At 41.6% G+C, this 15,782-nt stretch overlaps 1 long non-coding RNA gene across 1 annotated transcript in view; it reads right to left on the reverse strand.

Moving 5' to 3' along the window:
• Positions 1 to 2,236: 2,236 nt before the first annotated feature.
• LOC142072474 (uncharacterized) overlaps positions 2,237 to 15,782 on the reverse strand; it is a 105,293-nt gene continuing 91,747 nt past the window's right edge. Inside the window, exon 4 of the long non-coding RNA XR_012668842.1 lies at positions 2,237 to 2,410. This is a non-coding gene — a long non-coding RNA (uncharacterized LOC142072474). The remainder of the gene's footprint in view (positions 2,411 to 15,782) is intronic.

Here is a 15,782-nt window from a genome sequence, read left to right on the forward strand (position 1 = left end):
TCTTCTGTGGGTTATTTTGCATGCTGTTTAACCCTTTCTAGCCATAAAATATCAGGGTAGGAAGGGACCTCAGGAGGTCATCTAGTCCAACCCTCTGCTCAAAGCAGGACCAATCCCCAATTTTTGCACCAGATCCCTAAATGGCTCCTTCAAGGATTGAACTCACAACCCCGGGTTTAGCAAGCCAACGTTCAAACCACTGAGCTATCTCTCCCCCCATATGTCACACCTTTACTTAAATAACTAGTTATACAAATAGGTGGCATTCCCTCTCCCTAAGCCTGTGGGGAAAGGCTAATACAATAAAAATAAATATTTTGCCTAGGCCTCTCCATCTTCTACATGGACTACGTGTATATAACTATCTTTTTATTTAATAACATTATCAGAGCCTTCTTGTGGGGCCCAGGTCAATGTCCACGACTATATAACTTTAAAAACTCCAGTTCCCTATAGCTCAGAGGGGGCATGGGGATTAGGCTCCCAGACATACAAAATTACTAACACTTTTATGATGTCAGAGATGTCAAATTGGTTCCAGCATGGTAACACAGGTATACCCACAAAGGTGAAAACTAAACAGATGTTAATGTAGTCAATTCCCCTTGCAGGTCTTCGCATTTTCTTTTATCCGATGGAGAAAAAGAAGTTCCCTAGAGTGCTGGTTGCATTAACATGTTTGGGCTAGTCTAGCTAAGAGGTATCACTTTCATCCTTGCCAAACTTGCAAACTGGGGTGGGGGTAAACCATAATGTTAGAAAGAAGTGACTGAGCCAAGGCATCATATGGATTTCCCAAGTAGTCAGATATGAAAGCTGTGTCTCTTTTCTAACACCATATGACCTGCCACCCTCAAGAGAGTGGCAGTACTTACAACTAAAACATGTGCTAATGTATCAATTGTATCCTGGTGCTCTAGGATTGCCAGAGGCCCCAGAGCTACTGGCAACCTTGCAACTGCTTCATAAAATCTCACTGTACATATTTTATGAATGAAGAGGAATTACATTGGTCTGGAATTTTGACCAACTCCAGTCTCATCCCTCAGGTTCCTTCATATGGCATACAACAAAGCTAAGCTAAGATGATCAGACTCAATCATAGGGGGTGGGTAGAGTGTGTACCATACGTCCAAAGTTACACACCAACCTCTTCCTTTATAGACATTTACACATTACATCGCATCTTCTATACTTTGCATCACACATTTTAGGATTGGCTTGGTCACTTTGTAGGAACCAATCCTTGCACAGCACATTCTGTCCACCCACTGTCCATGTATGACTTACTCTGTTCTTCATTTTACATTCTAGGATCTCTTATCCATTGTGATCTTGCCCCTTGTAAATGGTTCCCTGGGTGTTCACCCTTATTTTAGCCAGTATAGACATTCTGTTTCCAGTCATTTACCTCCCTAATCTTGTCTCCCAAGACATGACGCCTTCACCCTGAGCATATAACAGAATGCTAAAGATGCTTCTTTGGCTCTCAGGCTAGATGTGATAAAGCAAAAAATTCTATTCAAATGCATTGGACATCACAAGAGTTGTGCAATATGAGGGGCCTTCTCTTCTGATGTTTGTTTGGTGCTGTACTTTATATAAAGGAGCCTTAATGCATATACTATAGGACTTGCAACAATCAGGCAATTGTGAAAATAGGTGAAAACAGGGGTAAAAATAGTGGCTTTAGTAACCAAACCTCAGCTGAAAAATATATCCTAGTATATGTACCTACTATGCTGCATTTAACACAACCACAAAAACTTTGGTTCTTCAGTGACATAATGATTACTAAGGGCATGTGTGACATTCCCCTGGTGTTATCTGGACCAGTGATCTGCTAGATAACTCCAGTCATTGACTCTGGGAGCCAGCCTTACCCTGCTCTGCTGTGAGAACCCCCACTCCTGGGTTGTTCACACGCAGCCTCTAGCATGTAAGCTTCTCCCAGCTACATGAGAGAGCACTTTTGGCCAACCGCTGCTTGGATTGTGCAACTGAATGACACTAGCCAATATCAGACACAACCCTAAGAACCTCAGGCTTGCAGTGTCCAGTTATGCCTGTTGGACGCTGCAAGATTGTATGAGTTCATCAATTTAACAAAGAAATTGATATGTACCAGGCTTGTTTTCACAAGGGGAGTCTCTGACACGCTTCAAAACAAACACACTGCTTCAGGTAGAATAAACAAATGAATTTATTAACAACAAAGATAGATTTTAAGTGATTATAAGTCAAAGCACAAGAAGTCAGATTGGTCAAATGAAATAAAAGCAAAACACATTCTAAGATCTTAACTTTCAATGCCCTTACAAACTTAAATGCTTCTCACCACAGGCTTGCTGGTTGCCCTTCAGCCAGGCTCTCCCCTTTGATCAGTGTTTCAGTCGCTTGGTGGTGGTGTCTGTAGATGAAGGAGGAAGAGAGAGAGCATGGCAAACATCTCTCCCTTTATCATGTTCTTTCTTCCTTCTTGGCTTTGACCCCTCCCCTTCAGAGTCAGGTAAGCATTACCTCGTTGTAGTCCCAAACTGACCATGGTAAGGGGGGTGACTCACTGCAGAGTCCAACAGATCCTTTATTGCTGCTTAGGCCAGTATCTTTTGTTTCTGTGAGGCTGGGCTGGGTTTGTCCCATACATGCCCTGATGAGGTGTGAACTGCCCCTCTTCTCTTGGAGAGTTTTGCCTGGGCTTGTTTTAAGCCATGAGGACACATTTTCAGCCTCATAACTATATACATGAAATGACAACCTATAACATAACTATAACAATGCTTAGTGCAACATGAGCCTTCCGAAGACACCCGATGTTACAAACTTAGCATTGGATACCACACAATCATTTTAGAAGGATGAATATGGGGATGCAGGGTGTTCCCCAAGGTATGGAGTGTCACAGCATGATTTTATAAAAAAAGGAGGAGCAAGCTTATGCCTAGAATAGAGCAGTGATATTTGGACTCATCTGAGTGAGGAGTGAAATAAATTATAGCTTATTGATCTCGAGAGCAACTATATTTATTTGGACCTTGTTTCTTGATACACTTGGAAAAAGCATGCTGAGATCTCAAGTCATGTAAGACTTCCATTCCACTTGATCTCTTCACTTCCTCTCCCCATCCCCTCCTCTCCCTCCTTTCAGTCCCTCCTCTTTTTTTTGTCTATTTTTGTCAGTCTATTTTGTTTGTGTGGAGTTTTGTTTTTTGTGTATTTCCACCTGCTCCCCCAAGATGTTATGTCTGTAGAACATTGTCTGATTTTGTATTGTCTGGTCTTGCAGCTTTGACAAGTTGGTAAGCTGCATAGTTGCATAATTTTATTGGATATCCTGTGAAATGTGTGGTATTTGATAACACACACAAGCTGTAGTAAGTGATATTTTTATTGTTTCTTTAAGAAAATTAATTATAAAAAATTACCATATTACAAAATTTACAAACCAATTGACTTCCCTTTTATCCACATTTTAAGTATAATATGAGATTCCATCCAAGTCCCTATTTTATTACTCTATGTGGACTATCATATCATATTTTAATGTTTGACATTTATTTTTAATTCACAGAGAGGGGAAAAGGGAAATTCACTTTAGCTGCACCAGTGGTACACTTTTGCACAAGACTGTTGCAACTCTGAGTTTCCTCAGACTACTGAAGAAATCTAGCAGTTATACAATGAGTTTATTCGCTTAGCTCTCTGTTCTGTTTTTTCTAAAAGGCCTAATACCTGGACAGTTCTTAAATAATAACTCCTCATACATTGTAGGCCTCTGTTACTACACCCTAAAGTGATATTTACCCACTCTCTCATCTCAAGCTCAGTAGCCGTACTCTGTGAGGAATTAAATTGACTCTGCTAACTGCAGCTGACCGCTACTTCACACTATTTAGGAACATCATTCAGCACAAAAATACAATTCTATACCACTAGTGCAAAACAAGAAACTCCATTATCTGGTTATCTCATGTGTGGAATAGTGAATGGGGAAGTGTGATGAGGTGTTCGCCGCACACCAGCCCCTGAAGGGGTTAAGGTGGCTAGGTGTAAAATTAACTGCTTAAGGTGCATCGGGAGGAAGAGCCAGGGAACTATGTGGACCAATTAAAGGATGAAGCTAATCTGGACAGTACAGAAAGGGCTTGTATAAAGCCAGCTAGCTGAGGGCAGAAAGATATTGCAGGGATGAGGTGGTCTGTAGTCATTCTCTCTGACACTAGGGAGAGTCGGGAGCTTGTTCCAGAGGAAAGGGCATGCCCAGAGGATGGTGGAGAAGGAGCCTGACAGAGGCAGTATAGGAAGCAGTCCTCAAAAGAGAAGTAAAGTGTGGGACAGTGCAGACATTTGTTGATGGTTGTAGGGTCTCTGGGCTGGAACATAGAAAAGAGGGTGGCCCCAGGTTTCCCTGCCAGCCACTGAAAAAGTGGTACCATTGAGGGGCAGTGAATTGGAAGACTGTCTGGGATGGCTGATACAGAGAGACTTTGATACACAAACTGCCTGGAAGGGAAAAATTAGAGTGACCTGGCTGGAGTGCCAATCCATGAAGAAAAGGAGTACTTGTGGCACCTTAGAGACTAACCAATTTATTTGAGCATAAGCTTTCGTGAGCTACAGCTCACTTCATCGGATGCATGCATTGTGACACTTAATTTAAAATGTCTAGAAAGTCACTAGAATCCACAAAGACTGGGTTAGACACCTAGACACCCTATACAATGCCTAGGAGAGACTGATCCACAAAAGCCAACCCACTAGGCAGGGAACTACCTAAGCTAGCCAACGGGAAATAACGATGAAAGGTATGCCTCCAAAGCCTCACCTCTCTCCGGGATTTACATGTCTAACTCCACTTGTTACCTACAGCCAGGAAAACCTTTCCTGGAGTCAGGTGGCTTAGGCATCTAAGACATTCTTTCAAGAAATACCAGAGATGGTGTCAAGGTTCCTTCCCCACTCTGAACTCTAGGGTACAGATGTGGGGACCTGCATGAAAACCTCCTAAGCTTACTTTTACCAGCTTAGGTTAAAACTTCCCCAAGGTACAAACTATTTTACCTTTTGCCCTTGGACTTTCGCTGCCACCACCAAACGTCTAACCGGTATTATATTATTAGGAAAGAGTCCGTTTGGAAACGTCTTTCCCCCCAAAATCCTCCCAAATCTTACACCCCCTTTCCTGGGGAAGGTTTGATAAAAATCCTCACCAATTTGCACAGGTGACCACAGACCCAAACCCTTGGATCTTAAGAACAATGAAAAAGCATTCAGTTTCTTAAAAGAAGAATTTTAATAGAAGAAACAGTAAAAAGAATCACCTCTGTAAAATCAGGATGGTAAATACCTTACAGGGTAATTTAGATTCAAAACATAGAGAATCCCTCTAGGCAAAAACTTAAGTTACAAAAAGACACAAACAGGAATATACATTCCGTTCAGTACAGCTTATTTTCTCAGCCATTTAAAAAAACAGAATCTAATGCATATCTAGCTATATTACTTACTAAGTTCTAAGACTCCATTCCTGTTCTGTCCCTGGCAAAAGCATCACACAGACAGACAAAAACCCTTTGTTTCTCCCCCCTCCAGCTTTGAAAGAATCTTGTCTCCTCATTGGTCATTGTGCTCAGGTGCCAGCGAGGTTATCCTAGCTTCTTAACCCTTTACAGGTGAAAGGGTTTTTCCTCTGGCCAGGAGGGATTTTAAAGGTGTTTACCCTTCCCTTTATATTTATGACAGATGGTGGCTATCTTATAATTTAGATCCCAGTGATTAGAGCTCTCTCACAGGATGTAGGAGACCCAGGATAAATTCCTCCCTGCTGCCTGATGGGGAGAGAGGATTTGAACAAGAAACTCCCACTTAGAGTTTTCTGATTACTGGGTCAGAGACAGAGTAAAAATAATGCTATAATCTGGTGGAAAGAGCAAGCTTGAGAATCTCTCAGTAGACTGGTAAGTAGAGCACTCCCCTGGGAGGTGGGAGACCCAATGTTCAGCCCCTGCTTCAATAACTGTTTCTTTATTTATACAAAGAGGAACAGCTTTAACAGGAGAGGGTGAGAGAGCCCCCAAGAAGTCCCGGACGACTGGAAAAAGGCTAGTGTAGTGCCCATCTTTAAAAAAGGGAAGAAGGAGGATCCTGGGAACTACAGGCCAGTCAGCCTCACCTCAGTCCCCAGAAAAATCATGGAGCAGGTCCTCAAGGAATCAATCCTGAAGCACTTAAATGAGAGGAAAGTGATCAGGAATAGTCAGCATGGATTCACCAAGGGAAGGTCATGCCTGACTAATCTAATTACCTTCTATGATGAGATTACTGGTTCTGTGGATGAAGGGAAAGCAGTGGATGTATTGTTTCTTGACTTTAGCAAAGTTTTTGACACGGTCTCTCATAGTATTCTTGTCAGCAAGTTAAAGAAGTATGGGCTGGATGAATGCACTATAAGGTGGGTAGAAAGTTGGCTAGATTGTCAGGCTCAACAGGTAGTGATCAATGGCTACATGTCTAGATGGCAGCCGGTATCAAGTGGAGTGCCCCAAGGGTCGGTCCTGGGGCCAGTTTTTTTCAATATCTTCATAAATGATCTGGAGGATGGTGTGGATTGCACTCTCAGCAAATTTGAGGATGATACTAAACTAGGAGGAGTGGTAGATACGGTGGCAGGTAGGAATAGGATACAGAGGGACCTAGAAAAATTGGAGGATTGGGCCAAAGAAATCTGATGAAGTTCAATAAGGATAAGTGCAGGGTCCTGCACTTAGGTCGGAAGAATCCAATGCACTGCTACAGACTAGGGACCGAATGGCTAGGCAGCAGTTCTGCGGAAAAGGACCTAGGGGTTACAGTGGACGAGAAGCTGGATATGAGTCAGCAGTGTGCCCTTGTTGCCAAGAAGGCCAATGGCATTTTGGGGTGTATAAGTAGGGGCATAGCCAGCAGATCGAGGGACATGATCATCCCCCTCTATTCAACATTGGTGAGGCCTCATCTGGAGTACTGTGTCCAGTTTTGGGCCCCACACTACAAGAAGGATGTGGAAAAATTGGAGAGAGTCCAGCAAAGGGCAACAAAAATGATTAGGGGTCTGGAACCCCATGAGTTATGAGGAGAGGCTGAGGGAACTGGGATTGCTTAGTCTGCAGAAGAGAAGAATGAGGGGGATTTGATAGCTGCTTTCAACTACCTGAGAGGTGGTTCCAGAGAGGACGGTTCTAGACTATTCTCAGTGGTAGAAGATGACAGGACAAGGAGTAATGGTCTCAAGTTGCAGTGGGGGAGGTTTAGGTTGGATATTAGGAAAAACTTTTTCACTAGGAGGGTGGTGAAACACTGGAATGGGTTACCTAGGGAGGTGGTAGAATCTCCTTCCTTAGAAGTTTTTAAGGTCAGGCTTGACAAAGCCCTGGCTGGGATGATTTACTTGGGGATTGGTCCTGCTTTGAGCAGGGGGTTGGACTAGATGACCTCCAGAGGTCCCTTCCAACCGTGATATTCTATGATTCTATGAACTCAGAATATGCCATAGCCCATTGCTGAAGGTTTTTTCCTGGAAGGTAGGAGAACCCTGTTTGCATTCTTTTTTCCATGTCAGGCAAAGAGCAATTGAATCTGGGTCTCCCACATCCCAGGGGAGTTCTCCAACAACTGGGCTAAAAGTTATAAGAGAGACACAAGCACCTCCTCTTTCAACTGGATTTTTTGAATTTTGAACAGTGTAGTAAAAGAGGCCTCAAGTGATATTTACCCACTCTCTCATTTCAAGTTGAATTTGGTCTCCAATTTAGAACTAGAAATTAGATGAGACAGAGTATATTCTGCAATACTTTGGAAATGCTGCAATTTGGATACCCAGAAAGATCATGTTGAAAGAAATAAATTCATCTTAAAAGTGGGAAAATTGCCAAATGATACAAGCTTTTGTCTGAAGGGCAAAGTAAGAGCCAGAGTCTGGTACTACTTAGTTAAGCATTTTCTTTTGTTCTGTATATCACTTTTTCTTAAAACATTAATTTGCTTAAACAGGGTTTTTATTTAGGCAGCTTGCCAGACAGCAGGGCAATAGAAACTTAGGCTTTTAGCTGAATGTCTTGTTAATGATGAACCAAATAGGCTAATTTTTCATTCTTTCCAGTGTCTGTAACACAAATGTTATCAGAACCCCATTCTGTAACTGTATTTGTGTGTTCTGGGACAGAGTATGTGGCTGGGAAGATATTTTTTCAATTATATTTCTTTCCCTTTGGCCTCATCCTCCAATAAGAAACACAAAGGCAGACCCCTGTGCTTCTCATTGAAGCTTTAGGGAATTAAAATCCACCAGTGAAATTCAAAGGGAAATATTGTCATGTGTGTAACTTCAGGGCAGGAAATTGTAACATAAAAATAAAGAGGGGAAAAAAAACAATTAAAATGTGTCATGAAGTTCCAGGAAACTTGATCCATTGTTTTTCCTATGTAGGTATGTATAAATAAATATAAATATACATGGCCTACAGTTATTACATTCCTTGTATGGATGTTCCTATCCTCCCTAAACCAGCAATGGCCTCTACATGCATAGATTAGGAATGCATTGAGTAGGTGCCTAATTTCAACAGAATACAAATATTTTCGTATCACATCTGAGCACCCATGTTGGGAGGAGGGGCTATTAGGCCTCTTTCCAGGTGAATGGCAGAATTTGGCCCGAAGTATTATATTATATGAATTAACTCTTTAGCAAATCTCTAATGTTATCCCCTTTGCAGCAAATCATTTCCATTTTCTTTTGGGGGCAAACTAGACATATGCTACTCACAGCACCAAGAATAAATAAATGCAGTAAACAAATCAGTGCTTGGGGTATTTTGCTCCCCCCCCCCCATTAATATGATGATCACTATATCACTTCTGTCAAATTGAGCTATCTAAAAGCCTATTTTTGCAACATGCCACTCATTAATTACAAAACCAATGTAAAAAGTGCTTTTTGTGTTTGCTGATCAATATATTAAGATAACTTTATCAACCATCTTTAGTTCTGTACATTTTAAAGGAATTTCTTGTTATTGCAAAGTATACAGTAGCTCATAATTAAAACCGCGTTAATTACAAATGTATGACATTTTGTAGAAAATGTGGCATTTGCCTGCCACCTATTGACTCTTTTCAACTGTTCATTATGTTCCCTTTTTGTTCCTTGGTTGAGAATCAGTTCTCAATGTTAATTACATTGATTTTATTTTCTTGCTTATTTCCTTTGTGTTTGTTTAATTTGTCATTGCTTAATTATCTACAAGCTGAAAAGCTTTGTACTGCATATAGCAAGTGTACTTGGCAGAGAAGATCTTTGTTCACTCACACTGCAGGCAAAGCATAAGTGGCGTTGACTGCATGACCTTCAGTGATCCAGGAACAACTTGGAGTAGTTAGCCCCAGTGAGACTTGTCCGTATTAGATCCTTAGCCATAGAGACAGTGGAGAAGAGATTGTTGAAGAGAGGTGAGGTAAGTGTTTGGGGGATCTCTTGCCCCCATGCCTGGAGAACAGACCCAAGGATGGACATTTAGGGCAACCTAATCATAGCTGCTGTGCTATTTTCAGAATTAGGACTATCTGCATATGTGTGGAGATCCATGCTAATAGAAGATGACACTGCCAACCCATGTATAGTCTATAAGAAATAAACCTCGGTGTAAAACGATCAGAGGTTTGAGTCTTTAAGTAGAAAATATAGGGGTAGAGTCATGAAAAGGATAAGAGTTCTATATGCTTTTGTTTGACACCAAGACAATAATTTTATCCCATTGTTGCCAAAATCTTTCCTTTTCTCCCTCAGTAACTAAAATCAAGGACACAAGGGTTATCTGAATCTTCCAAATTGTGATGGCTCTGAACTTAAATATGAATAAAATAACAAGTGAGTACCCATGTCCATACCTACACTCAAATCAATATCAGTATTTTGTCATGGCCTCAAATTAAGAGACCATTTTCATATTTAGAGATTTTAGATTTTTATTTTAAAAAACAGGATCTGTTGATTGTGAGGTAATATTTTTCAATTTCACTATATCTAGCACAGTACAATTCACTTAGGACAAAATGTTGGTTGAATTGAAAAGCACCCACTGATTTTCATTAGGACTAGGTTTTAACCTTTAATTGGCATCCTGATAAATACAATGCCTGCTTAACTGGGACAATTGCTAAGAAACAGAATCAGCACAATACATTCAATTACTTTTAACAAGGGCTAAATGGCTCACCTAGTCTGTTTAAATGGTAAACTAGTGTTGTCCAAAAGCCTATTCATTGTAATTAATTAGAAAACTTTACTGTTTGCCAAAATACGTTTCCTGCTTTGTGGCCCTTTGTTCAGTTCATTTTTATTTCCCTGTTCTAAATGAGAATGATGTGTTAAAATATTCCAATGAGTCTATTCATAACTGGGTCCAAAATTTAGGCTTTAAAAGTAAGTTTCTATAAAACCTGAAGTAAAAATGTTTCCATTACTTAAAAACAAAACAAAAACCCCAAACCGCAAAACCAAGTAACATTTACAACTTTTATTTGAAAATAAAATTTTCCTTACAAGGACAACAAGTCGGAGATAGCAACATTGTAGCTAGTAGGGTTATGAAAATGATATTGACTAGCAAATACTGCTTTTGTTTTGCTACGAGTTAGTCTATTTCTATTGACCTGAATGAGAACACTGTGTAGCTTGAAAGTTTGCCTATTTAACCAGTGGAAGTTGGTCAAATAAAGATATTACTTCACTCAACTTGTCTGTCTGTTTCTATTCAAGTCTGTTTTTTGAGAGAAACTAAGTAAAACTGCAACATACTAATTCATAGGTTTCAGAGGAACTGCCGTGTTAGTCTGTATTCGCAAAAAGAAAAGGAGTACTTGTGGCACCTTAGAGACTAACCAATTTATTTGAGCATGAGCTTTCGTGAGCTACAGCTCACTTCATCAGATGTATACCGTGGAAACTGCAGTTTCCACGGTATACATCTGATGAAGTGAAGTTTCCACGGTATACATCTGATGAAGTGAGCTGTAGCTCACGAAAGCTCATGCTCAAATAAATTGGTTAGTCTCTAAGGTGCCACAAGTACTCCTTTTCTTTATACTAATTCATAGGTTCTCAAACTGGGGGATACTGGCCTACATTGCCTTTCTCAAATTACTGAATCAGAATGGGGGGGGGGGTCCCAATAGGATCCCATCCAGATAAGAGGGACGTTTCAGATGTCCTGGTATAGAAGAGGGGTCCTTGTGGATGAAAACCATTGTAATGCTGAAAAGAAAATTTGATATTTTTTTCAGTTTTAATTATCAAATGATTTTAAACATTTATTTTAACCGAACAATGTCTCACAGCTTCTTTTTACATGACATTTTTATAGCAGTTTATGGAATAAAAGGGTATGCCAGCAAAATATATCCCTGTAAATCATTCCATCAAAATAAATCCCAGTAAATCTCTGATCATTAAGATGGTTGTTTAATTGGCTCATTTCTGTTTCCATCAGGATATGCTAATTAAAAACATTCTGACCTATCACAAATAGATGTAAACTTACACAGTTTGTTGGTAAAATGTAGATACAGTGGAGTGACAATTGTTTATTGCATTTTACTGAAAGTTTTCTGCCCGGCTTAGATAACAGGCCTATTCTATATTAGACAATCAGATAGCAATAGTTACATACAAATACTGTTTTGGTTTCTATCTTTTTTTTTTACAGATTCCCTCTTAAAACAAAGAGGAAAAAAACATTCTGTTGTAAGGGCTTCAGTGTGAATTATGTGGTGCTTAATGTGAGGCCTTTATCTGTAACCCCAGAATTGTATATTAGGACAGATTTCTGCTTTTCAGATGAATTCTGACCAAATTTGTTCCTGGTGTAATGGGAAATAATGAAGTCAACAAGAGTTGTTCTTGCTTAGACAAAATCTGAATTAAGCCCATGATGACCATACAGCTTAGTTAAGTCAAACTATATTTAATTGTGTGTCTAGCTCCAGAATCTTGCCTGTGTGATTATTGGAATAGTTGCCAGCTGAGAAACCAATGTGGAAAGTGAGGAGGTAGCAATATTTTATTACGTTAAATAAGAGTGAAGTTTTCACGACTCCTAAGGGAGAAAGAGAGGCTCTTAGCATCTGTGTGTTACAAAATAATGTATTTAGTGTACAGATTAGAGACACTCTACTGATAGCTGGCAGTAAAATATCTATCTGATGTTTGTTTTGTATTATAGCTGCACATAAGACTAACATAAATTCTTCTTGTAGATTTGTATGGGGAGATCTTAAAGGAAAAAGATGGTGGAGTGGGGTTGCTCCCTAAAAGTGCCCATGTTGTAGTTCATGAGTTAATTTATTGATAAATTCCAATCCTGGAATTACAGGGGAACTACACAAAAATGAATAGGTTAAACAGAAATTAAAGGGAACAGTGCCAAAAGTGACATCTCTGCAAGCTGCATGGAAACTTTTTAAAGACACCATAATAGAGGCCTAACTTAAATGTATACCCCAAATTAAAAACAGCAAAAACATAGTAAGAGAACCAAATAAGAGCCACCGTGGCTAAACAACAAAGAAAAAGAAGCAGTGAGAGGCAAAGAGGCGTCCGTTAAAAAGTGGAAGTTAAATTCTAGTGAGGAAAATAGAAAGGAGCATAAACACTGGCAAATGAAGTGTAAAAATATAGGACTGCTAAAAAAGAATTTGAGGAACAGTTAGCTAAAGACTCAAAAATTAATAGCAATTTCTTTTTAAGTACATCAGAAGCAGAAAGCCTGCTAAATAACCAGTGGGGCCACTGGACGATCGCGGTGCTAAAGAAGCACTCAAGGACGAGAAGGCCATTGCAGAGAAACTAAATGAATTCTTTGCATCTGTCTTCATGGCTGTGGATGTGAGAGATTCCCAAACCTGAGCCATTGTTTTTAGGTAACAGATCTGAGGAACTGTCCCAGATTGAGGTATCATTAGAGGAGGTTTTGGAACAAAACGATCAATTAAACAGCAATAAGTCACCAGGACCAGATGGTATTCTCCCAAGAGTTCTGAAGGAATTCAAATGTGAAATAGCAGAACTACTAAGCCCTGGTCTACACTAGGAGTTGAGGTCGAATTTAGCAGCGTTAAAAGGAAAAGGCCCGCGAACTTTTGAATTTCAATTTCCTGTTTGGCCAGCGTGGCAAGCTGCAGGTGAGTGCAGAGCTCATTAGCAGAGGTGACCATGCAGAGCTCATCAGCAGAGGTGACCATGATGGAGTCCCAGAATCACAAAAGAGCTCCAGCATGGACCCAATGGGAGGTACAGGATCTGATCACTGTATGGGGAGAGGAATCCGTGCTATCAGAATTCCCTTCCAGTTTTTGTAATGCCAAAACCTTTGTCAAAATCTCCCAGGGCATGAAGGACAGAGGCCATAACAGGGACCCGAAGCAGTGCCGCGTGAAACTTAAGGAGCTGAGGCAAGCCTACCAGAGAGGCAAACAGCCGCTCCGGGTCAGAGCCGCAAACATACTGCTTCTATGATAAGCTGCATGCCATTTTAGGTGGTTCAGCCACCAGTACCCCAGCTGTGTTGTTTGACTCCTTCAGTGGAGATGGAGGCAACACGGAAGCAGGTTTTGGGGACGAGGAAGATGATAGTTCACAGCAAGCAAGCAGAGAAACCGGTTTTCCCAACAGCTGGGAACTGTTTCTCACAGTGGTGACTCTCACAGTATGTCTCCCGGGTGCTGGCAGATGCGGTAGTGCATTGCTACACAGCAGCAGCAACCCATTGTCTTGTGGCAGCAGACGGTGCAATACGACTGGTAGCCATCCTCGTCGTGTCCGAGGTGCTCCTGGCCGCCTCGGTAAGGTCGGTCAGGAGCGCCTGGGCAGACATGGGCACAGCTTGTCTTAACAGTGAAATCTTCAGTGAGCTTGAACTCAAAGGAAGCTTAGAAGAAATGGAAATCTGGAGAGATGACTTAGGAGGAGTATAAAAATTTTACTAGAGCACGCAGGGGTGTAATCAGAAATGTCAAGGCACAATAGGAGTTGCAGCTAGCAAGGAATGTGAAGGGTAACAAGAAGGGTTTCTACAGGTATGTTAGCAACAAGAAGTAGTCAGGGAAAGGTGGGACCCTTACTGAATGGGGGAGGCAACATAGTGACAGGATGTGGAAAAAGCTGAAGTACTCAATGCTTTTTTTTTTTTGTCTTGGTCTTCGCAGAGAAGGTCAGCTCCCAGACTGCTGCAATGGGCAGCACAGTATGTGAAGGAGGTGAGCAGCCCTCAGTGGTGAAAGAACAGGTTAAGGACTATTTAGAAAAGCCAGACATGCACAAGTCCATGGGTCCAGATCTGATTCATACAAGGGTGCTGAGGGAGTTGGTGGATGTGATTGCAGAGCCATTGGTCATTATCTTTGAAAATTTGTGGTGATCGGGGGAGGTCCCGGACAATTTGAAAAAGGAAAACATAGTGCCCATCTTTTAAAAAGGGAAGAAAGAGAATTACAGACTGCTCAGCCTCACTTCAGTCCCTGTCAAAATCATGGAGCAGGTCCTCAAGGAATCCATTTTGAAGCACTCGGAGGAGAGGAAGGTGATCAGGAACAGTCAACATGGATTCACCAAGGGCAAGTCATGCCTGACCAACCTGATTGCCTTCTATGATGAGATAACTGGCTCTGTGGATATGGGGAAAGCAGTTGTCACAACCTCAGGGGTTCCCCTTGGGGAAGGCAGATCAGCACTTCTTGTTGCTAACGTTGTTGCAAGCATTGCAAAGCATTTTGGGGAGGGTCTAAGGTGTGAGTGGGGAGAGGAAGATTCTTTTGCAGGCTGCGGAAGGCCAAAGGGGGAAGGAGAAAGAGAGCAAAGAATTGGTTAACTCAACACTGCAGGGCTCAATCCGACAATAAGACACTGGCCCCAGTCCAAGGTCATGGCACTAGACAAAAAATTCTCACCCAGCCACAGCCAGCCATGAGAAACCAGAAAGTACACTGAACCAGGGATGCAGAGATAGAAAACATTGGTGAGACGACAAAGGGGGGAGCAGAACTTTGCGTCCCTGGAGCCTTTGTGTTTTGGGAAAGTGGAGAAGACCACAGAAAGCCGGTTTAGACTAGCACAAAGAGCACCAGGAACAGAGGTTGTGGAATGGAACGCCTCCAAAGGAGCCCAGGACTTAAAACCCTCCTGAGAGCTGGACCAATTCGGAGATTGGCAGCGAACCCTGGATGACCTGTGCGCACAGGACAGAACTCCCGTCCACCCCTCCCCCTCTTCTTCTTATGTTACACCCAGGCCTGGCCAGCCTCGGGTAGTGTGGGTGTCAGTATGAAAGTGGGTTAGGGCTTGGGGCACTAACACTTTCTTCCTTCCTCTGAGTGACGTGGGGAGCACCCATCACTCTCTGCTGTTTTATTATTTTATCAATAAATCTTTAAAACTTAGACACTTGGTGTGTTCCGTCATCTCCTCCCTTAATGATCCTGTGGCCTCAGTCTGATCACCTGACGCCTCAGGCAGATTGGTAACAGAAATCTGTCACACAGTGGATGTGATATATCTGGACTTTAGCAAAGCTTTGGATACTGTCTCCCACAGTATTCTTGCCCGCAAGTTAAAGAAGTATGGATTGGATGAATGGGCTATAAGGTGGATAGAAAGCTGGCTAGATAGTCAGGCTTAACAGGTAGTGATCAACAGCTTGATGTCTAAGTGGCAGCCGGTATCAAGCGAAGGGTCCCAGGGGTTGGTCCTGGGG

Source organism: Caretta caretta, chromosome 1, assembly GCF_965140235.1.
Source record: "Caretta caretta isolate rCarCar2 chromosome 1, rCarCar1.hap1, whole genome shotgun sequence".
In the NCBI taxonomy this organism is placed as follows: domain Eukaryota; kingdom Metazoa; phylum Chordata; order Testudines; family Cheloniidae; genus Caretta; species Caretta caretta.